Genomic DNA, 23,416 nt, shown 5'->3' on the forward strand with positions numbered 1-23,416 from the left:
CCAATTTTAAAATGCTATATACTCATTGCTATTCTCACTGCCACTAATACCACTGTTACAACTTCTACTACTGCTACTACTACTGCTGCTGCTTCTATTTCTAACACTACTGCAAGTATAATATAACTAAAACTGCATACATGTATGCATGCATGTATACATACCTATGTAATATATAATAGAAATTAATAACAGATGACAGATTGAGATCTATAATGTTACACAAAAGATGTAGACAAAGGTTATTATCTTTTTTGGTTAAATCTAGCCAGAATAGTCTTTTTAATATATAAAATAAAATATATAGCATTACAAAAGAAACTAATTTGTTGAACTATATTTACAAAAAAAAAAATCAGACAAGTTAGTGGACACCAAATGAAGAAACCTTGACTCAGAGGAAGATCTCTATTATGATTAGTGGCTCCACTGTCATGGATTTATAGGGCAAAATGAAGAAGAATCATACAAGATGAAAAGGCATAGATAGATTTTTAATCCGCACCATTGGAGAGAGTGCTGAAATCAATGAGATCACAGATGCTTTTGAGCATCTGTTCATTAGCTCCCACTTTGGTCTCCAAATAGAGCTTTACTAAGCACAGAAGGAGAAGAGAGAAGCTCTCTGTCAGTGTAACACATGGGAATACTGTTGTATCTAGTAGGCTATTCTATCAATTTTATCAGTCATTGAACTAAAGTAAAGGATATGTTCTAAGGAGAGGGAACATAGTCTTTCAAAATCACAGGATTTTATAAACTGTCACCATTCCTAGGATAGCATCATATTATGTTGGATTGATCCTTGGGCTAAGAATCAGATCACAATCTTAGCTCTGTCACTCTCTAATTAGATTACATTAGGTAAATCACTCTCTCTCTTTGGGCCTCAGTTTGTTCATCTTTAAATCAAGGATATTGGACTAGAGTCCTTTGGACCCCTTTTCAGAATAATGTTTTAAAATGCAAAAAACAGAAGACAATGATTACAAAGAAAATCAATCATATTCTAATTGTTATCAAAATATCAGAAGACTAAACATGACAGAAACTAGGAAAAAATAACTGAACTGAATAGTGTCTAAGATAATATTCCAGTGCTAACCTTCAGTAAAGAGGAAAATCAGAAAATATATAAGACTGGTGTCTTACATAAATCTATTTTTAAAAAGAAATATCACATAGTATTCCTGGTATCTCAGGATTAAAGAATTCTAGTTTCTTTACTTTTTTATTTAAAAAAAATGTTTATTAATTATCTTGGGGAAGAAAGAATCCCCTTGAGATATTTGTTTACAAAGTTCCAAATTAGAAAAGATGTTCTTACCTTGTCAAAGTAATAAAGAAATATATTACATGCCAATAGTGAACATGAATATGCAGAACCTAGAAGTTGTTGTTTGATCGTTTCAGTTGTTTCAACTCTTTTTGACCTAATTTTGGGTTTGCTTAGCAAAGATACTGGAGTGGTTTGCTATTTCCTTCTCCAGTTTATTTTTATTTTTAATTTTGCAAGGCAATGGGGTTAAGTGGCTTACCCAGGACCACACAGCTAGGTAATTATTAAGTGTCTGAGGCTGGATTTGAACTCAGGTAATCCTGATTCCCAGGTTGGTGCTCTATCCACTGTGACACCTAGCCACCCTTTCGCTAGTTTATTTTACAGAGGAACTAAGACAAACAGGGTGTGCCCAGGGTCACACAGTTAGATAGAGTATGAGACCATTTGTGAACTCAGGGAGAGGACTGTTCAAAACTACAGGTCCAGAACTCTATTTGCTATGCATGTAGTTCTCCCCCTTAGAAGAGGCTCCAGTAAGCCCCCATATCCATCTTGATCATGAGACTTTATCAATTCCTTTTGTTATATGTTAGTACTTTACCTATAATAAAAAGAAAAAAAAACTGCTGATAGAAACCATAGCCTAAGAGTACTAGAGAACAGTGACTTATATATTTAGTTATTTTCCTTAAAAAAAAATGCAAGGGTTTTGAAAAGAATTTTATTTTCTGACCAGTGCAGTCCTTGCTTCTCTTCTTTATGTCTAGATCTCTGGTCCTGTCTCTTCAGTCTCTTCTTCCCCTCTCCCTTGCTGAAGGAAAGAGATTGATTCCCTTTTAACACTAATCAACATGATTCCCAAGAGAAATGGTTTTCTTCTGTCACTATTAGAAGAATTACTGCTTTCATATTAGTAAAGACCCTCTCCTGAAAGGATTCACAGAGGGAATTACTATGCAAACAAAAGAATAATTTTTGACATTTGAGCAAGTACCTTAACATTCCCAAATCTTTTTAGGGTTTTCTATTGCTCTGAATATTGGTTCAGGCACATGATTAACATCTTTCTGACGCTTTATGACTTCTTTCTCACCCGAAGAGGGAGGGAATCAAGCTGTCTTCTGATGGTTGTTGCTGTTTGTTTTTTCTTCTCCCTAAATTAAAGATTGCCCTTATATTTACTCTTGGGTAAAACCTCCTTGTTAAATGTCACTCTTCTCAATTGTATTCACAGGAAGGAAATAATTCTTCTTTCCCACTGAGGAATTCACATTCAAAGCTGTAAAGGAAGAAAGAAAAGTGATGATATCAAGGATTTTTAAAAAGTATAGAATATGGTCTTTGTCTATAAAGAGGATTCACTATTATTTACTACTTAGAAAAAGAAAAAATATTGCCACTGGGAAATGCTAAATTGTATTGTAGGAGTTCATAGAAATGTAAAACAATTAAATATAAAAAGACTTAATGAAAGTATTTACAGAGATGGCATTTGATCTGTACCTTGATAAATGGACAATAGAGTAAACAGAGGAGGCCTTTCTGTACTAGAGGGATGATACTAGATTTTATGAGATTCAAGAATATGGTATATAGTGAATGGATCAGTTTGGCTACAAAGAAGAAGATAGCACTAGAAAGAAAATTTGAAGATATTTTTTCAGAACACAGTGAATGTAAAACTGACAGCTCTAGGCTTTAGCTTTCAGACAAAGGGGGCAGGAGAGAAGGAAGAATATTGAAGCTTTGGAGCAGGCATATAACAATAAAAATAGCTAAACTTATCACCAGCATGGTGGTATAGAATAGAAGCTTTGGAGGAGGTATATAACAGTAAAAATAGCTAAACAATATTATGAAGGTATAGAATGGATCATAGTAGTGAGACTAGGATAGGAAAAGCTAGTTATGTTGGAGACAAAAAAGAATAAAACAAAAGAAACTGTACTTTGGAAGAAAATGTAAAGATTCCATTATCAGAAAAATGTTCAAATATCAAAGCTCCTTCTGAATTATCTTGAAAACATGTAATAATACACGTGCTATATATTTAAACACATTTCATTATATTTGTGGGGAGAAAAAGATTTATTTTTTTTCCCTTGGAATATTTCTTGAGTCCTATACCTATATAGAACAAGACCAAATTGTAACTTCAAAGAACACTTGAGAATACAGCCCCAAATCCAGTAAAAATGATTATTGCTACATTGCTAGACCTACCCTTCAAAATATTTAGACACTGAAAACTTGCATTATACACTGCATTACTCCTAGAGGAGTTCTTGGTCTAAAAGCATATTTTCCTATTGGCATCTATGATCTTTTAACTGTTAAAAAAAAAAATAACAGACCTGCAAAAAGAATAGCACTGTTAGGGGGAGTTCTGGTTTCTGCTTTTGAAACTGAAAAATATCATTAACTTTAGATTTTTCTGACTCCTTTCTGTACTTTCATTTAACATTGGCAATAATGACCTGTGGGTGAAGAATTTCTCAGCAGGTAATAGCCATCTGGGTGAAGGGCCAGAGGCTTTGTCAAAATGTCTAACCTGAGGGGCACTGTTGCTGATACAGATTAAGACACTGCATGAGAAATTAGTTTTGCTGCCTTGTAAACAATAAAGAAACTGTGAATGTAATTATGCAGGACAAAAATAACATTTTCACAAAGTTACTAGATTCATTCTTGGCAATGTACTATTTATTAGCCAGGAGGCAAATTAGCCTTTGACTAATGTTTGTGAACCAGCTATAAAAAAAAAAAAAAAAAAAAAAAATTTACATTTATCCAAGATCCCTTGAATGGAATTGAAAGTAGAGACTAGATTAAAGGACTAGGAATAACTTCCTTCAACCAAAAAGTTGGACTAGTCCAATCCAGTTAGTATCTTCATACCTTACACTCCCTGAATGCAATTGAATCCCATGATTACCATTTTCCTTTTAATCATTACTCTATCTTCTTTTACTCATGTAAATTTCACTGACAGCATTGCTGCAATAGTGCATTACTCATAGTCTGAGGGGGCTCCATTTAGGTCTTTTTATCCCCATAAAATTACTCACAAAACTGAGATGTTTGCATTTCTATGGAAAATAAAATACATGGAAATTATAACTAATGCACATGTTTTCATGGAACACACTGCTACAAATGAGACAGTGTATAAACTTAATAAAATGGAGCTCATTTGTGGCCAAACCCCTAGTAGAAACTAAAGTAGAATAAAGGAAAAACAAAAAGAATCCTGAGCTTTCATCCACATCAACCTACTGACTGAATGATCTTGGATCAAGTCCCCTACTTGATCTTTAACCTAGGTCTGAAGATTTTCCCATCTGTAAAGAATTATGGTAGTGACATATATTTATTTGTAGAGTGCTTTGGTATGCTTAAAATAAAGATTTTATATAAGTGAAAATTATTATGATTGTATTTATTAATTACTGGGATGGTTTCAGTGCACCTTTGCTATTTAAAAATCCTATTTGCAGCTGTGAAAACATTACATTTACCATAAGCAGTGATTAGCAATGGTTGGTACAGAGCAGCCAGAGAAGGCAACTGCCTGAGGGGACAACTGTTAAGAAAAGGGAGAAAATGAAAAGAAAACTTTAGGTGTTAGAAAAAAGGAGGTAAGATTCTGCCCCCCCCCCAGTATATTTTATATATACTAGTTTTAAGTATGCAGATATAGCTATATTATTATATATGATATAATTATATTTGTATTATATTATAACACTATAATATATCATACATATTATATATTACTATAATAATGTTATTATAGATATGCTATAGATGTAAATATATAGATAGACATACACACATGCATGTGCATATTTGTTTGTGTGTGTAATATTTCAGCATTGCTATTTTTTGTAAGAAAAAAACATGCTTCTTTTTGTTTCAGTAAGGAAAGTCCCACTATTATCTCTTCTGTCTTTTCCCTCCTAGATGCATTCATCTTTTTTGTTTGTTGACTTTTAGTTTTTATCTGAAATGGTAATGTTTCTAAGCACCTTCCAAAGGAAATTGGAGAAAGAAAAGATTTTAAATAACTATCTTCATTATAATTACACACACACACAAATATGAAGGGAAGCAGAATATCCCAAACATAAAGCAAATATACATCTTTTAAAAAATCAATATGTATTTGTTCATTATCTTACATTTTCATCTGGTGAGAAGCATGGAAGACCTTCATAAACAAGGCAGAGACAATACCTAGATAAAAGAAAAAAATAATAACCTGCATGGGAAACAAAATATTTCTCTTACACTTCCTACTTACAGGGCTACAACTCTAGTTTCTTGACACCTATGCAAAATTCTGGTCTGTCCACCAATTTGGAAAGACTTTGAGTGATGGATTCAGTGATAGACTATATCTAACTAAAGTGAGATAGGATTATCTCAACATTGGGATGGATTTTTAAATTATAGAAACTTTTTTTTAGGTTTTACATGTATAGTCAAGCAAAACATTTCCATAATAGTCATGTTATGAAAGAAAATGGATTAAAAACAAAAGTCTCAAGAAAAATAAAGTTAAAAAATATGCTTCAGTCTGTACTTAGACACCATCAGTTCTTTTTTTGGGAATGGATAACATTTTTCACTTAGTCCTTCAGAGTTGCCAGAGTTGTTTTGCTGAGAATCAGCTAGAGAAACTCTTGAAGAGCACATTAATTTATAGAGAACATGTGATTTTTATCAAGCTGTACCTTCTCAAGGAGGCCTTTCCTCATCCCTTTAAGTTATCCCATTTAAGGTTACCTTCTGTCTACTACACATTTATTTTGAAGTTTTTGATTTATATATTGTAAAACAAAAATGCATGGAAAAATTATTTTAGTTTTGCTTTTTTTGCTTTGCTTTTATTTATATCATCAATGCTTATGACAGTCTCTGGAGTATAATATGGTTTTAATAAATGCTTTTTTTGATTGTTTGATTGTTTAATTGGTATAAAGAATTCCCATGCCTGTAAAATTATGGATCCTCAAAATCCTTAAGTAAAAGTAAACTAAACTCTTTGGATTGTTTTTAGGGTCATTAAGCAAAAGAAAAAAAATTATCTACATAAATATCCCTAATGCAATAGATAAATAAATTGAAATATAAGTTCCTTGAGAGTAAGGATTATTTCATTCTTTGTACTTGTCTGCACAAAACCTGTATCGTAGATGTTTTATAAATACTTTTTCATAGATTGATTGATTGATGTATTAGTGCAATGAAATATTGTAGCTCTGTAAAAAATGATGAGTATGCAGAATTAATTATGGCAAAGATAGAAATTGACCTCAGAGACAGGAAGACCAGAGTTCAAGTTCTACTTCTAATACATATTGGCCATGTGACCTTGGACAAGGTATTTATCTCTTCAGTAAGCAAAGCAAATTGCTACAATCATTTAATACAGAAAAGTTGCTCACCTGCATGTGTAGTGAGACTTTCCTTTTTACAGAGTTCTTTGTGCCAAGAAATTGCAGGGTAAATTCCTATCTCTGTCCTTATGGGGAGACTTATATTAAATGATGCATAGGGAAGCAGTTGAAACAGGTAAACTATATGTGCAGAAGCTATATATTAATGGAAAAAAATAAATTGAACAAAAAAGTTCTTAGAATCATTAATTTTTACCCCAAAGTATAAATAAGAAAATGACTTTCTCCACTTTTTTTATAGATCTGGAAAACTATAGGAGTTACAAAATCCTTTAGATTCAGCACATTTGGTTATGAATTTTGCTAAGAAGTTTTTCTTCTCATTATTTCAGTTTTTTTACAAAGGATGGTTCTATGGATAAGAGGAAAAGGGAAATATTTTTGGAAACAAAAATCATGTCAAAATAGAACATATTAATATAAATTAAAAATTAATGTGCTTCTAAATGTCAATCACTTCCCTATCAAGACTTTGGGATTCTCTAGTTCTGTGTTCATAAGAAACTGGATTCATCCTTAGAGGGAAACCTGACCCCAAAGTTTTCCTCCAAGGTCAATCATCTCCACCCTAGAGAAGCCTTGGGCAAATCCCTAACACAAAGTTTAACTATACTCCTGTCGAATTTACCAAAAATACCAGTCAGAAGTTCCATATAATAAATGATTTCCATGTAAAAAATAGGTAATTAAAAGCTATTCATTTTCCCTACTATATAAATATATTTTAGACTCAAAAGACTAATAGACACAGAAATGTAAATGTGGACAATACTCAGTTAACCCATTATACATACCCACATACAAATTACTCATTATACATCCCTCCTTCCCCCAAATCAAAACTAGTAAAGGCTCTTGACAAGATAAAATGGATAACATCTCCTGACTTTCAGTCAACAATTTTCTATGATGCACTCTCTCCTTCACCCCCTCTCCCCACCCTTTACAGAAATCAACAGAGAGATAGATTAATTCCAGCAAGCAAAGGAGAGTTTCTTTCAATAAAGAATCAAGGTATCCAAATTTAGAAAATCAACTTGTGATTTGGGGCAAAATAAATAAAATAATTGTTCAGGTGCCAACTATATCCCAATTAGTGTAAATAATAGTTCTCATAAAGAGAATTCTCATCTATTCAAGTTCACACTATTTGAAGTTATAATTATTTAAAATATAATTATTGATTCTAACTCAGTGGAAAAATACAGTGCAAGTTCAATAATGTATTCACTTCACAGGATTCATTCATTATGCACCTTAATAGTGAACTAGCTGTAAGTCTCTTTTCCCTTGATCTTCATTTTATAATCCTGATTTGGGTCCACTGGCTTGGCAGTCTAGAATGAAAGAAACCAAATAGGTCAGAAAAGATGACAACAAAGAGAGGAGAAAGGGAATGAACAAGTTAAAAACATCCCCCTTTAAAAAATTTTCTCATTTGTTCCCTTATATTTTTCTTCTCTTTTTCATCGCCTAACTTCAAAAGTAAAAATAAAGATTGATAGTGAAGATAATATAGATATATATAAGAGAAATATAAATAGAAATATAAAGAAAAAAGAAAAAACAGAAAGAGGTAATGTTGACAAAAACAATATGATCTTGAAAAAAACATTTGCAAGTTGGTCAATATGTGAGAATTAGACTTGTTTGAATTATGAAGTTTTTAATTGCTTGAGCTGGTTTTGTATTTATCAAGTCTTCTTCCGCTTCATTGTTTTTCTCCAGCTGCTGCTGTTTATTTCTTTTCCTAAATGGATTTGAAGTTTTTTTTTAATTCTCTCCCTCTTTTCAGAGAATATTCTTAGGTGTACTTAGATTTAAAGAACTCTTATGGTTGAAAACAATGTTCAAAACAAATCTTGACCTCCATCAAGTTCAGATTATAAATATTTTCTCAAAAATTATTTGAGTTTTATTCCATTGTCAGAATTAAAACCTGAACTTGATGAAATGTTTCATTGAACTTTGAATGAAAATGAAGTCAGTACTTTATGATATTGGGACAGTTGTTGTTCAGTCATTTTGGCTGTGTCTGGCTTTTTTTACCACATTTGGCGTACTCTTAATCCAGATAGTGGAGGGATCTGGCATTTCCCTCTCTAGCTCATTTTTCCAGATGAAGAAAACTGAGGCATACAAGGTTAAGCAACTGTTTATAGTCTAGACAATCTAGAAATGTCTGATGCAGGATTTGAACTCATGAACATGTGTCACACACAACTTGTCTGCCTCTAGAATGGCTAGAATTCATACTATTACATCCATAGACCATTCCTTTTTGAATATAGTATTATTTAGAATTTAGTATAGAATACAGTAATAAATAACAGTTTTATTTTTGATTGTGCCTTGACATTAGTAGCAATTTCTATTGTTGAAGCCCATATTAACTCAGCAATGAGGTATAAGAGATAAGGTTCTTCTTTAGAACATTATCATCTTGGCCAGTCATTTAACTTCTTTGTTCTTTAGTTTATTCATTTTAAAAATGAATTTAAAATGAGGACATTGGATTCCATCTTCTATCTCTAAATGTCTTGGTTCTATGACTTAAATCACTTCATTAGTTATCCTAATTGATCTCCCTATTTCTAGCTTCTTCTCCTTACCCCCACCTCCAAAACCGAAGAAACAAGAACACATCATTCAAACCACAGCTGGATTTATCTCCCAGAAAGGTCTATACTCTCTCTGTCTCTTTGTCTCTCTGACTCTCTGTCTTTCAGAAAATGATTGTAATTTTTATTGTCTATAAGGTAAAGCCTTGCTTTCCCCCCCACCCTTGTTTCTTTTCATAAACCTTCTGCTCTTGGTCTGCCCATTCTCTCTAGACTGCTACTACTCTACTCTTCTCTCTCAAAACCCTACCCATTCTTAAAGTCCATTTTCCTTTGAGACTCTATCCATGACCAGCATCTTCTTCTCATCATTGCAGTCCAGTGGCATGACAAAACTCAAGTTGACTGGTGACATCCCAGCAGAGAGTCATGAGGCTACCCAAAGATGAGCAAACTGGACTATGTTCAGAAAAAAATGTAGCAAACTAATGATTCTGCAATGAATATTGATAAATATTGGAATTACTTCTGAGTAGTTACAATCCTGCTACTCTTCTTGCAGTGAAACAAGTTTATTCTTAAATATTTTTTAAAAAAATATTAACCTACTGATATAGGTTTTATATATATATATATATATATATATATATATATATATACATACATATATATGCACATACTCTACTGATCATCTACCTGTTTCTTAGTCCTTAGACAATTTACTAAAAACCTTTCTCAGATAATTTATGTTGAGGTGCTTCAATTAGACATTTTGAAGGGAAACTGCCAAAATGCCATCATTAGGTTGGACTTCCCCTAGTTTTTGTGGACTTTCACAGATTTAATAATCATATAGCTCTTGTTAATCTCAAACTGACCTTTCAATGCAGAGAAAGAAAAGAGAAATTACATATTTGAAGGTTGTTAGGATCATCAATAATCCTGAGGTCCTATCTACAATATGGTAAATAAATGTTTAGGAAATTGTTAAATGTTGCATCTAAGTATGAAACCTTAATTGTTTAACAATGGAAGCATGTTTGTTGTACAGATTGTTCTGTCAAAGTTACAACCTTATCTTTGGGAAAAAAAATAAGCTATTAGATATTATTCAATTTGAATAATCCAAGGACAAGAACAATTTAGAGGGCAAATATTCAAGGAAAAAATAGGGTGAATTGTAGGAATTTTTTTTTTGGGTTTTTGCAAGGCAAATGGGGTTAAGTGGCTTGCCCAAGGCCACACAGCTAGGTAATTATTAAGTGTCTGAGGCTGGATTTGAACTCAGGTACTCCTGACTGTAGAAATGTTTTAAGAAAAAGCTAACCACTTCTTAATAAAAAATATTATTAATTTTAAAAGCAATTTCAAGTTTACAGAGCTCTTTATATACTCTAATTATCTGAGATACAAATAATCCTGCAAAATCTGTACTGTAACTATTATTAATCCCTTTTTCAGTAAGAAACCTGACATTTGAAGATCCTCTGGACTTTGACCATTGTCACACAACCAGCATCAGAAGTTGTATTCAAACATCATACTTTTTTGCTTCCACACTCACTCAGTGTTCCTTCACTTAGAAATGTTAGTGTTTTTAAGAGCAGGATTAAGCTTATGCCTATTTTAGCTATGTTGTTTTTAGAATACAGTGATGGATAGTTAGAAATTGCATGCTTTAAGGCATATACAATATTGGAAATCTATGAAGAATTAAGAATAATTTCCAATAAATATATCTTATAATTGAGGAAATAGTAAAATAATGTGAACACATATTATTTTCTGGAGGAGGACAGGGCACCTATGATTTCATTGGTGTAGAAATTTTAGGGAGGTCTAGGTAAGGCACTTCCTCAAACTATGCTTATAAGCATCTTATAAACATGCATCCATATACATATGCATATGTTATTGCTCAGTCATTTTCTAGTGCCTGACTCTCTGTCACCCCATAAAGATATTGAAGTGGTTTGCTATTTACTACGCCAACTCAAGGCAAACAAGGTTAAGTAACTTGACATGGGTTCCATAGCTGCTAAGTGTCTGAAGTCAAATTTGAACTCAGGAATATGAGTCTTCATGATTCTAGGCCTGGCACTCTATCCACTGCACCACCAAACTGCCACTATACATGCATGCCTGTATATGCATATATACACAGTCATACATGCATGCATGTATATAATTTATTTGAAAGAATCACAAGAAAATGTTCATCTGAATATGTACTGAGTTCAACTGTATTCAACAACACAACTACACTATAAAGACCAAAATTATTGAATATTTATTCATATAATAAAAGTGGGAAAATAAGGTATTCAATTTTATTTAATTTTTTTCTTAGGATATATTTCTCTAAACCCACCTAACCTTTGTCATGTGGGTAAGTGGTGCAGTCTACAGATGGAAGGGCCTTAGCCCACCTACAGTTATGTATATCTGGTGTGTCAGTTTGTACTTGTTAACTTGCCAAAATTCACATTTTTGTAGGGGTGGAAGTAGGTGGGTGGTAACACACAGATGTTTCACTTAAAACAGAGAATAATCCATACACTATGAATAAATGCACTTCATCACCATGGATAAGAAAACCTTGAACAGAGATAGAAGATAAAACAATATATAATACATATGTGTAATGGAAAATCTCCAGTGCAGAATACTGTCATTTGGATAATTTTAATCATAGTATATATCTCTATGTTCCCTTTAGTGCATTTTTTAAAATGTTAATAATATTGATTTGGGCCATCTACATTAAGAATTAATATCTAGTCCCATATTTTCCAAAATATTCATAGCAGCTCTTTGTGTAGTGGCAAAGAATTGGAACTTGAGGGGATGCTTATCAATTGGGTAATGGCTAAACAAGTTATGGTACATGAATATTTATAGAACATCATTATTCTATAAGAAACCATAAATGGTTGGACTACAGAGAAGCATGGGACAAGTTACAGGATCTGATGCTGAGCAAAGGGAGCAATGTACACAAGAGAACAATATAGACATCAACAACACCAATATGAGATAATCATCCTTGAGAGAAGCAGCTTCTCTCAGCAGTTCAGAGAGTTAGGACAACCCTATTAGACCAACTATGGATAATGCTATCTCCATCCAGAGGAAGAAAAACAAAATAAAACAAAAATCCTTCAGAATCTGAGAAACACAAGGGGTGGCTAGGTGGCATAGTGGATAGAGCATTGGCCCTGGAGTCAGAAGTACCAGAGTTCAAATCCAGCCTCAGACATTTAATAATACCCTAGCTGTGTGGCCTTGGGCAAGCCACTTAACACCATTTGCCTTGCAAAATCCTAAAAAAAAATAATAATAATTTGAGAAGCACTACATTCACTTTTTAAAAAAAAAATCTCTTTTTTCTTTCCCTTAATCCTAATTTCTCATATCAACAATGGCTGCACTGAAAAGATGCTTATCACAAACTTTTAAATTCAATATTAACCTGACTGTTCACCACTGAGGGGAGAGGAGAGGGAAGGAAGAGTGGAAGGAAATTTTGTAATTTAGAATTATATATAAGCATATGGATGAATACTAAAAAAATCTTTCATAACATGTATTTGGAAAAGTAAAACATCAATAAGAAATTAAATGAAATGAAAAAAGAATATCTAGTGGAAACTGGATGGTGTAGTGGTTAAAGCACCGACCCTGGAATCAGGAAGACATGAGTTCAAAAAAATCCGAACTCAGTTATTTAATACTTACTTAGCTGTGTGACCTTGGGTAAGTCACCTAACCACATTGCCTTGCAAAACAAACAAAAAATAAGAATTAATGTCTAGATTAATAATGTCAGCTTGAATTTCTAGAATTAGAAAGTATTTTCAAACCAGATATCACTTTAATTAATATTATACCTCAGCCACCATTAGAAACATGTTTGTCAATGAGGAGAGATGATTTATTTTTATGGGTATATGTGGATGAGCCTGTATGCATGTGGCTGGGTGCTTTCCCCCCAGTCCAAAACTGTCTATTCACCAAGAAATGTTGTAACAGATTGGTAATTTATCTATAATTTATAGTCTTAAACAATTACCTAAAGTCTTGATAGATTAAGTGATTTGTCCAAGTGATTTGTCACTCAGCTATTATATGTCAAAAGCCAGACTTGAACCCTGGATAAATTAACCTTCTATCCAATATACGCTCTATGCTACCTCTCCTAAACAAAATAAATAGCATGAGAGAAGCATACTATCAGAGCCACATAAAACCTTTGAGATGGTCTAATCAAGCCATTTTACAGAATAGATAACCAAGGTACTTAGAGTAATTTGTCAGTGATTACACATTATATACATGTACTAAGTGGCAGATATTAGGTTCATGGGCTTAGGACACAGTCACTTCTTTTTCTTTTGTGTTTTGTTTTTTTCTCTATTACTCTTTGTAAAACCTCCTAGACCAGAGAGGTGCATTTGTGCTAATGTTCATGCTACCAGGGCTGCTACTCCAATGATTAAGTGTCCCTAGGTCCCAAAGTATGCAAACCCATATGCTCTGACTCTAAAGCTGACAGTCTTCCCATTATATCACAAAAGAAGGAATTTAATCTTATTATAGCAACAAACTTAAGCTAGTGGCTCTATTTTTACTTGATTATGATTGGATGTTCTAGAAGTAGTTCCTCATTTTCCACTAAATATAATACAAATGTCTTACACTGGCATTCAAGGACCTTCTCCACAATCTGTCTGCAATTTAACTTTTAGGCTTTATTTGATAATTCTTCCCTAAACATTCTCTACACTCTAGCCATCTGGACTACTTATCATTTCCCCTAACCTGTCCTATTTTCTTCTCATACCTTTGTATAGGCTGCTCATGACTCCTGGAAAGGTCTCTCCTCTGCCTTTCCCATGGCTCTGCCTTCTGAATTCTTTCCTCCTCTATAAGGCCAATTCAGAAACCATCTCCTCTATGAAAATTTTCCTGATTTCCTTAATTGTGAAGGAGTTCTTTGTCTAGATTCTCTTTTGCTATATTTATCCTGCTTCTATGTACTTGTGTTATCTATAGGATCAGAAAAGACAACTTGTGTTAAATTTTGAGGTTATTAGATTCTAGGAGCTAAAGACTATGTCTATTCTAGCTTTGCAATTTTTATTACCTTAAATTGAAATCAGATATATTATTACAGTCTCAGAAGCAAGAATTTTTTTAAGGCTATAAGAGACTTAGAGGCTATCTAGTACAATTTCTTTATTTAACTTATTGAGAAACTGAATGCCAGAGAAGTGAAATTGCTTATCTAATTCATATATAAAAAGCTATGGTTGAGTTAGAAATAGAACTCAGTCCATATGATTTCTAAAGCACAATGTTCTGTGATATTTCATACCAAAATGAAGCATAAGAATTTTCTGTATGTTATATTATGCTATGGTGTTTTATTATATGTCATATTACATAATTATAGAATTTTATGTTATACTATAACATATCATTTTGATACATATATGTTCTGCATTATGCTTGTTGATAAAATTTTAAGTACTAAAATGTTTGATACTTAAGTTGTCAGGTCACATAATGAGTACTTAATGAATGCTTCATCTATCAATCTATCATTTCTCTTTTAGTACATTGCAAGTAATTATGGAAATATTAGATAGAGAAGGGCATATATTTTCATGTTCCCAACATGCTAAGTGAGATAGTTCACCCTACATGCTTCAGATGGAACAAATATTTTGGTCACCTCTGAATTGATTGCACAAATATAAAAATAGTCTAAAGGTGAACTTTTCTTTCCATTTCTTTCTTATTTAAATTTTCCACAGGTAAAAGAATTTGAAAAAAATAATCATTATTTTATGTTCTCCTTCAGATTATTTTCTGTTATTCTTCTTCCTTTATACATTTCTTCTCATTTTATGTATAACCCTCAGCCCAAATTTATATTCCATCATCATATAGATTACTGATAGTTTCTTTCTCTTCTTCCCCATTCTTCCTACTTTCTCCCTGTGTATCATGAAAAAGGATCTCAGTTAGAGATTTTTTTTAGCTGAATTCTATTCTTGATTTAGACTCTTATAGGAAGAAATTGAAATAAAAGCAATAGTTTAGAGGGAATGACAATGATGGCCTCAGGAATCTCCTATACATGAATGATAAAAAGGAAAATAAAGGAGGAAAAAAAGAGACAACTATCCAATAATTTACAAGCTAACAATATATAATGTGGGGGAAAAAACAGGTACAACAAAGAGTCATTCAGGAATGAATTCAATCTACCTGTATTATACATGTCACTTTTGAAGTTGGAGAGGGGTAGGTGGGTAGTCAATCACTTAGTGTCCTACATATAATTCTGTTTTCTTGGTTTCTCTCTACTGTATCCTACCCAAACTTAAAAATCACTATTGAAGACATTTTCATATCAGTGCTATGTTCACATTTTTCTTTTTTTTTTTTTACTTGTAGGAAGAAAGAACAAACAACAGCAGCAGCAACAAAACGCTGCAGGGTTATCATGAAGTCAGTGAGAAGCAAAAAAAAAAAAAAGGGAGATTTTTGAAGTCAGGCCTATCAACTTAATTATTATAGCAATATATAATATGTATAGCCCTTTATGATTTGCAAACTGAGTCTCACAACAACCCACTGGGTAGGTATTAAGGGTATTGTTGTAAGCATTTTAACACTAAGGTAACAGACTGGAAGATCTTAAATGTCAGGGTCATTCAACTAGACTATAGTACAGGTGGAATTTAACCTAGGAATTCTTTACTCCAAATTGACAGGCCACAATGCTGCCTTTCGAAATACTTTCTAAGTCCTTTATAAAGGCCAATTCTGAGGTGGTAGCAATCTGCTAATGGATGAATAATAATGATATGAAGCAACACTGGGCTCTTCTGCTCCTAGTTTTATTAAAATTCCCAAAACTAATTCAGCTTAAAGGGATTGCTGCATTGCACTATGAAAAGGAATCATTAATCAGCCCTGAAGAATGGTTAGACTGATTTAAATCTAATTGGTGCCTTAAAAAAAAAAAGTGACTTTGACTATTTTTTCCATTACCCTCCGACTCTCCACAAATAGATCTGATAAGCCTGTGAACTATCACAAAGGTGCATGAAGGGCAATGGAAAGAAGCAGCTCCTTGACCTACAACTGCCTATTCATCTGCAGCATTTATTTTTAAAGCACCTACATTTAAACCGCTAGAGGAGATAGAGCTGTCATTCGATAATAAAGTTATCTCTATCATTTATTTACCTTCTTTTGAAAATGCCTCTGGCAGTATTAGAGAATAAAGCCAAACAGTCAACTAGAACTAGATGACATGTAACACCTTGGGAGACACAATGTCTGGTAGAATCTGCAGGAAGACCTCATTCATCTAAGCAAACAAATACTAAATAATACATTAAATAAATATTTAGACCAACTAGAATATTACTATGGTTTTCAGATTTATTGTTAAATAGTTATTCTGAAATGGAGTCCTGAAACTTAGAGCTTTTTTATTCCATTTCAAGATGGTAATTAAAATTTCTGCATTATAATGAGATCGCATTTTAAAAAACATCAAAAATGTCTTTTGTTCTGCTGGTTAGGATGTGACATAATTCAAACAGCAGAACTTAGAGAATTCACTTTTGTTATGTTAAGTACATGAGCTTCCTTTCATACATGTATCAACACAGCAGGATCCCTGCTATTATCATACAAGTTCCAAATGGAGAGATATCTCCCCTGTCTCTTATAACTGATGCTAATTCATTCCCCAAACAGAGGATGTGCCTACACTTGAATTTTAATAATTCAGAATTTGGGCTGCACTCCTTTAAATTGGCTTATTTGAATTTGAAGTTAGTGTAAATAGAATATTATGAAAAAATCACAAATTTTGCAATATATTTAGATAGTATATCTACATCCAATGTCTCAGGAAACATTTCATACATACCAGAAATGATGCATACTGTGGAGCTAAGTTCCATAGGAGTCAGCAGAGAGATGTTGGAGTCAGAACAGATAATGCAAGCAGGTTAAATTAATTATGTCTTTAATGAAGAAAGTATGTCCAACATGTGTACTATAAAGACCTTCATTTAAATCCATATACTTGCCGGCTATGTGACTTTGGGCAAGTTATTTAAATTCTGATAAGGACACCTACCTTTAAGGATTATTGAGGTTCAAATGAAATAATATCATTAAGTGCTTCACAAAATATAGTTGACACCTTTTTTTTTAAACTGAGGGAGGGGAGGGGCCCAGATGCTAAATAAGTTTATAAAGAAAAATTAGGTGAAGTAGGGCCTCTTGGCATGGGGTTTTTGTCATGTCATCATCTCCAAGGTTGAATTAGGATCATGAGCTTAAGACCACTGTTCCTTTTCTTTTACTCCAGTTTGTCTTCTCCATTACTCTTCCTATAACCCGTGGTCCAGAAAGGAACATGTGTGCAGCTCAGGCTACAAAAGAGCATTGTGTCATTCCATGCAGGAAATTCCATAACATACTTCACATATATCACATATAGGATTGGACTAAATGGTGAATGTATGTATATATGTATATATACACGAATGGATTAATAAATATTAATGAATGAAAAAAGGAACGAGTATTCATTCAGTATTTACCATGGGTTAGGAGCTGTGCTAAGAGCTAGGAATGCAAATGCAAACAAACAAGGCAATTTCTTCTCTCAATTATCTTCTATCCTAAAGAGTGAATGAAGCACATGTGACAGAGGTAGAGGTAGAAAGGAGAGTAATGGAGCAAGTTTCCATGCAGCACTATGATTTAGAAATAGCCAGAAAGAGACATGATGACTTGATTCTGGACAAGAGAAGGCAAGACCTTACCTATCAGAGCTAAGGATCCAGTGGTACAAGTATGAGTTTTTGAAGGGGAGCAGAAGAGGACAAAAGTGAATATGTCATAGTTTTGAATTGGTTGATCCATTCCAACATTAACATTCTATGATCTATGATCTATAATCATTTTGAGAATGGCAAAAAATGAAATATTGCAAAGAAAATGAACAAGAAGGAATGGTAGGTTTAACTCGTAGAAGATTTGACTCTGACAACATTCTCTGTCAAAAGAAATACTGAAGTCAATGAATGTTCAAGGATTGTCTGGTTTCCTATTTAATATTAGATACTAATATACTATTGAATATACTAATATTGTATTCTATCACACTATTTAAATTAAATCACTCTACTGAGACTTTTCCATGGACCTCTAATTGGGAAAATCACAAATCTTACTTTGCCTCAATATTTATTTTGTAAACAAAGAGTTAAAAGCACATGTAATTACCTAGTTATGTGCCCTTGGTCAATTCACTTAACCCCATTGCCTGAAACAAAAAAAAATAGTATACTGTGAATTTCAAAGAATGCAGGGAAAGTTGAGAAGTGATAGAAGCAGTTTATGATGAAATGAGACTATTCTGGATAGTGACAAAAGGAGAAAATATATTTCACTAAATTTGACAAAAATAGCCATTTTAACTATTTTAGTTTGCATCCAATTTTTCCTTCCTTGGTTTCAAATCTCCAATCCACAGCTTTTCATTTTTAAAATTACTTGCCGAGATGGAAATTAATTGTGTTTTGGTTAATATCTAATAATTGACTTTCCAAGGGGAAATATATTAAACACATACTTTTCCTTTAATTTGTGGTATTAACATTTTCCATATCACCTTTTCAAGTCTAGATAACCAGCAAAGAAATAAGCTAAGCCTTCATTAATAGAATTTCTGGCTTTTGGGGTGTATATATTCACTTTAAAATTTTAACAATCAAATTTCCTGAGCTAATTTGAGTTGGCTTCAACATATCCCTTGGTCCCGGACTCTTCCCAGTCCTTGATCAAATCTAGCCTCTGTACCTCAGTTTCCTCATATAATGGAGTAATGAGACAGCATCTTCAAACCTTGCTCTCTGCAAGATCATATTAGATTATTATGTTAAATTCTTGTTGCTTTATCCCAGTAAGACTGATATTATACAGAGGAGAGTAACCTCTATGGCAAAAAGTGTCAGATTCATATTCTATGTAGAACAAATGAAGAAATGAAGGATGCATAGCCTGGAGAAGAAAAGATTTGGGGGCATGATACTAGTTTTTGAGAATTTAAAAGGCTGACTCATTCTGTATGGATGCAGAAGGCAGATACAAAACAAGCTAGAAGGTAGAAGTATCAATGAGTCTGCAGTTATTCCTAAATAGATTAAACTTCCTAGGCAAGCCCCCTCTACCTAAAAGTCTTGAGTAAATGCTGAATAACCACATGCTCAGGCATGTAAATCCCTCCTAACTCTGAGATTCTATAACTAGATTAGCTCTATGAATCTTTTTAACTCAAAAATGCTATGTTTTACCTTATGACACTTTAAAAGGTGTGGAGATATTTTTTTTTCCTATCTGCATCAATGTCAATATGAAAAGTAGGGGGGGAAAGGGCATTTACAGTCATCCCATGGAATCTAGGGTCAGCACTTTTCAACAGAAGTAACAATTAAAATGAAGTTCTTTCATATACCTTGATCATCTAGTTACATATTTATGACTACTTCTTAGCTTTATGCTTTTATCTGTGTAGTAAACCACAAAATCTACAGGATGAAATAAAATATTAAATATTAAAAATTTTCTACTATTGATTTCGTTATCCCTTCAATTGCCTCCTTTTGATTTATTCAAGGTCATTTGGTTGACAGGATAATCAAACTTAATATAACTTAACATAATCAAACAAATGTTCCCACATATTCTATAATACATCAGAATCATCTTATAGTTGATATGCTTATTTTTCATTCTCTGTCTCATCTATCTTTGCTTATAACTGCTGTTATGGTTAGATGTTACCATCCCTCCAAGCTAATATTTGTCATTCCCTTTGCTCTCAGTAAGGATAAGAACAGCTATATTTTAAATTACTTGTTCATTTCATACAACATTGTAACCTCATTAGACATTTGTTTGATGTTCCCTGGTAGCTTCTGATAACTATGTGCTGAAATACAAAGACTCCTAGACAAGAAGTCAGGAAATCTAGTTTCTCATCAGTACTCTGTTTTTAGCTTGTTCTGTTAACCTTGAGGAAGCCACTTATACTATTTAGTAACTCCATCTGCAAAATTGAGAGTTGAAACTGACTTATGAGGTCTTTTCCATGTTTAAGGTTATATTTATAATATTTTATGTAGAGAACTTAGATGACAGCCTAGTTTATGTCACGTATTAATCAATGTTGCTTGATTTCCAACATTAATTGATATTATAAAAAATAAGGCCAGGCATTTTTCACTCATTGCTTATTTGGATTTTATTCTACTATTTAAGTTCAAAATGCCTAAGTTCTCATATTCTTTACCACTTTCCTTATTATTAGTTCTTTGCCAAGTAAAAAAGGAGAAAATAAAGTCCCTGAGATAAAATACAAAATATTCAGCCTAGTCTCAAAATTTTTCTCCTATCTACAATCCCAGTTAGATTTCTTGATACATCTTCATTTTTTCTCCAAGCCAAACTTGCCTAATAGCTATTCTTTATATATATATATATATGTGTGTGTGTGTGTGTGTGTGTGTATACATATATATATATATATATATATATATATATATATATATATATATATATATGGATTCCCTCATTTACCACTTCCCCCTTGTAAAACTGCCTCTCATCTCCCAAGTCTCCAATATATTCCCTTCTTCCTTCTGAATGGTGCAATCCCTAGCTTCGTTTTAAACATTACTCAGATAACAAGGGGAGGAAGAGAACCTCTGGTGGGATTGATCTGGTGTTTCCAAAGTAACCACAGGTGTGAGTGTAAATTCAACAAATCTAGTAGCTTTATAGGAGTGAATAATTTAAATGTTTGCCCAAATATAGACCCTGAATGGTGTTATAAATATAAAAATGGTCCTTGGCAGAAAAAAGGTTCTCCACCCCTCTCCTACAAGAAGCCTTTTCTGATCTCCTCATGCATATGCACACACTTATTAGCATTTAGGCTCCTCAGAAAGACTTGTAATTTATAAATATATATGTGTGTGTGTGTGTGTGTGTGTGTGTAAAATCATTTTACCTACATACGTAACATTATGTTGCTTAATAATTAAAAAAAAACAAACTTCTTGAGAGTAAGGCCTTCCCCCCTTATATAATTGTATAATTAATAACTAGCCTTGCTTCTTACATATTGTGTGTGATAAGAATTTCTTAAACTGAATTTGTTGAATTGAGAATACTATAATTTCTGGCAGATTGACAAGTGTTGTGGCTTCATGAGATCAGAGCTCAAAATTGATATTGAGTTCTAAAGATGGCAAGTAGTATTTATAGCAGAATTACTTTCAAGATGCTTTTCATTCCTTATTTTATTCTGTCTAGTGTATATACTTACTGGGAGCAATGACAGCATGAAGGAAAACTGGAACAGAACCAAATGGAATTATAGAATACTCATCATATAGATTCATAGAACTTAAAAGTAGGAGAGTATTTAAATAAGTCATCTTGTCCAACCCATACATATGGGATTCTCTCTACATCTTCCGCAAGTGGTCATTTACTCTTTACTTAAATACAGTACCCCTAGTATAGGGAACTCTTTACCATACAAGGCAACTCAATTCAGTTCTGAATTGCTGTTTTATAATTTTTACCTGTAAATTTTAATTTTGAGCCCCTAATCTAAAATCTACAACTCTAAAAAGCAAAATTATCAAAAAGTATAATTCCTTTCCACATGAAACCAATATTAAGCAGTTTATGACTCTTGACTTGCACTACTCCAGACTCTTTAACCTCTTTCTAAGGACAACTCAGATTCTACCTCTCACAAGAAGCCTTTTCTAATGATCTCCCCATCCAATCCACATTTTCATGCAAATGATATAAACACATAGGTGATTTTTTGCCTTTTGAAATTATTTTAAATTATATTATTATGTATTCTGTATTTGTATTTCTACAGATAAAATGTATTTGGTATTTATATTTTAATATATAAAAATATGTTTTATATTTGTATCTCAGTATATGATAGCTAGGTGGCATACTAGATAAAGTGTCAGACCTGGAATTAAGACGTATCATGGGGCAGAGCCAAGATGGTGTCAGGAGAAGAGCCTCTTTTAGGTGCTTTCCCCAAATTATTTCAAAAATCTTAAAATTATGACTCTAACTAAATTTTCAAGAGAGAGAACCCACAGAAAGATACAGTGAGGTAGCTCTCCAACCCAAGGTAATCTGGAAAATAGTGGGAAAATTGTGTTTCACAGGGATGGAGGGGCAGTAACACACCAGAACGATGGACCTTCAGCCTCCTGGGAACATACCCAGGGTGCCTGGGAGTGCCAGCTCCCAAGAACAGGAGCTGTTTCCTGACCTGCGTCTCAGGGAGCACCAAGCACAACTTGGAAGATCAGCAGGGAGATCTGTCAGAGTGAGCACAAAGCCCAGGCACTCAGTGCAGCCATGGCAGCCTAGAACCCAGGAAATGGAAGCAGGCCCATGGAGTTGCCCCGTAGGAGCCTCCAGACAGATGCATACTGAGTGCTCAGCCCACCAAAGGTAAGGGAGTGGAAGGAGAATGCCAAGATCTATCCTCTGTCCCTGGAACAGGACTCTGGACCTTTGACCACATTCAGACCCTGTTCACAGTCTAGGCCCCTCATAAGGCAGGGACCCCCCCCCTCACAGCCTGGTGGCAAGGGGTGAGCTTGTGGTCATTCACAGACCAGAAGAGTAGGCAGAGTCTCACCTGTCCAAGGGGGGTGGTATACCAATAATACTCAAAAGCTCAGGAAGCACCCCAAAACCAGGAACACACTGGGGAAATGAATAAACAGAAAAAAAAGAAACCTGATCATAGACAATTACTTTTGTCCCATGGAGGACCAAAAGACTCTAACTGAAGATGAGAAAGTCCAAGCTTCTACATCTAAAGACTACTAAGAAATATAGAAATTGGGCCCAGGCTAGGACAGAGTTCAAAAAAGATTTTGAAAATCAAGTTAGGGAGATAGAAGAAAAATAGGGGGGGAAATTGAGAGAGAGACTGGAAAAACTGAAAATGA

At 33.4% G+C, this 23,416-nt stretch overlaps 1 long non-coding RNA gene across 1 annotated transcript in view; it reads right to left on the minus strand.

Annotated features, from left to right (window-relative positions):
* Positions 1-2,018: 2,018 nt before the first annotated feature.
* The window catches only part of LOC141489798 (uncharacterized), a 52,461-nt gene continuing 31,063 nt past the window's right edge, over positions 2,019-23,416 (minus strand). The window contains exons 2-5 of the long non-coding RNA XR_012468991.1: positions 8,001-8,081; positions 5,464-5,518; positions 4,801-4,865; positions 2,019-2,561 (exon numbers count right to left, since the gene is read on the minus strand). This is a non-coding gene — a long non-coding RNA (uncharacterized LOC141489798). The remainder of the gene's footprint in view (positions 2,562-4,800; positions 4,866-5,463; positions 5,519-8,000; positions 8,082-23,416) is intronic.

This window comes from Macrotis lagotis, chromosome 5, assembly GCF_037893015.1.
Source record: "Macrotis lagotis isolate mMagLag1 chromosome 5, bilby.v1.9.chrom.fasta, whole genome shotgun sequence".
NCBI lineage: Eukaryota > Metazoa > Chordata > Mammalia > Peramelemorphia > Peramelidae > Macrotis > Macrotis lagotis.